At 46.6% G+C, this 2220-nt stretch overlaps 1 pseudogene; it reads right to left on the reverse strand.

The window, feature by feature from the left end:
- Positions 1-1419: 1419 nt before the first annotated feature.
- On the reverse strand, positions 1420-1579 carry LOC130289997 (U2 spliceosomal RNA; annotated as a pseudogene).
- Positions 1580-2220: the final 641 nt, after the last annotated feature.

The following is a 2220-nucleotide window of genomic DNA, read 5'->3' on the forward strand; positions in this document are numbered from 1 at the left end:
CTGGATTTGCGACGCGGAAGTACCTGGGATTTCCAATCAGAGGCCATGTGCAGATAAGGGCAGGCTAAACTGCTTCAACTTCACTTTCCATGCCTGGGTAAGCAGAACCGGCAGCCAGCTCAGAGGATACACTTCTCCGCTATCAAGGAAAGAGGAAGAATTACCATCTGCTCGCGCTGTCATCGGGAATAGTAACTAAAGGTCAAGTTAACTCTTTTAGAAAGAGCTTTATGCATTATTCAGTCGTCATTACAACCATACAAAGCGTGACAGTAGAATATACAGCACAGGTTCCCAAAACTATACACTATACCACGTGCTACACTAACATTCCACTTCATCACTTAAAAAAAAAAAAAAAAAATCATGGAAAAAAACGTATCCCCTATCTGAAGATTAGTGGATAAGTTTTAGATCACGAGGGGTCCGAGCGCAGGAGCTCCGGCTCTCCTTCACAGTGGCGCATTACGACCCCCCCCGAAGCGGGGACCGCCACACCATCTCTATATAGCTCTATGGGACAGCTGAAGATTGCCGAATGGCTCTCCCATAGAGCTATATAGAGGGGGCATGGTGGCCCCCGCTTTGGGCGAGGGTCGTGACGCGCCACTGTGAAGAAGAGCCGGGGCTGCAAACAAGAGATTGCGGGGGGTCCCAGCGATCTAAAACTTATCCCTTATCCAAAGAATATGTTTTTTTTTCCATGATACTTGTCCTTTAATGTCTGTGTTTATCTAAGAGCCGAGGAACGTGCTTTCAAATCACCCAAAGTGCAAGAAAAAGTGCAAACGTGTTACACTAAATAAAACGTGCACTGAGGATGCGGTCTATCGCAAGCCCTTCTCCGATAGGAGAGAGGCCCTCCAACAAACCTTGCCCTTCGCCTCCGGACCAAAAGGTACCTGCGAGGTTCCAGGTTCGATGTCCCTTTTCACCGAAGCTACTAAGGGTACACAAATGCTCTCGGCATCCCCCTAGGCGTTAGCCAATGTATCTGCCCGCAGAGCCGATAACGGTAGGTACCCTGCCAGAGCAGGAGTACCCCGGGTGTTTGCGGGGAGGTGCGGTACCTAATGGCCACACACACCTCCCCTAGACCGCCAGGAGGGACACCCAGAAGGGCTACCAAATCCTGACGAATCCTGTGGACACACAACACGCAAAAAGTGACACAGTGAGACAAAAATAAATAAGTAAGTGAATGTGTGCAGATATACTGGCCGGATCTATAAAAATTTCTCTGATCCTAGCCAGAAGGCCGGGAATCAAGAGGTGAGTGCCACAAGGTGAAGAGATTATGGTGCCCGTGCGTCAACTCAGTGAGCCAATACACCTAATGAGTTTCGGCACCTCGGGGTCACCACTCCCCGAGGCACTAAAGTACCTAGGCTCTAGACCCTCTCAGCGAGACCCAGAGGTAACAGGTCACATCGGGGCAGCCGTCGAGCTGATTCCTCAGAACCAGCCCCATAACGCCCTGGTACACCTGCTCCCTACCATGCAGTTTCCATCCCCACCAGCATTAAAATGATAAGAACAGATACTACACTTGTTCTTAGCCAAAAGGCCGAGAAGCGATCTGTGATCGGGGAAGTTTCCCACATTTTGCCCAACTTGAGCAGGTTTTCTATACTTACAAAATATGCTTACATTTCCAAAGCATTGACTTACATTAAAGCTACCCTCAAAAGATATGCAATCTAAAAAGACAAAAAAGAAGCAGAGCTTCTCATAGGGCAGTATATAGTGGAAACAGAATGTATAGGTAAGTTAGGAAACTCCCAAAGTGTAACTTGCTCACCTTGTCGGGTTGTGTAGAAAGACACAATTATTTAGCAGTCGTTTATAAGGTGGTGCAGCCTTCCAGGCATAAGAATCAGCACACAATAAATTAATACAAATACCAAACAAAGCATGACAGTACAACATACAGCACAGGTGTCCCTAAACTATACATCATACCACATGCCACACTAACATTCCTGCACATATTTATAAAATAAAGTATTACAGACATAGAGAAAATGGGCTAGGGAGGGGAGGTCTTTTATTGAAAGAAAAAAAACTCACTAGGGGAATCTGGGAAGAAAGGATATGCAGAGCAGCTCAAAAATGCGACCTCATTAGGGAACTTTCCCTTTACATCAATTAACAACTCGGGAGTCTTTGAAACTGACTGGGAATGTATGCTAAGCCATAAATCTCGCCAGAAGGAAAGAA

This window comes from Hyla sarda, chromosome 8, assembly GCF_029499605.1.
Source record: "Hyla sarda isolate aHylSar1 chromosome 8, aHylSar1.hap1, whole genome shotgun sequence".
NCBI classification, from domain to species: Eukaryota; Metazoa; Chordata; class Amphibia; order Anura; family Hylidae; genus Hyla; species Hyla sarda.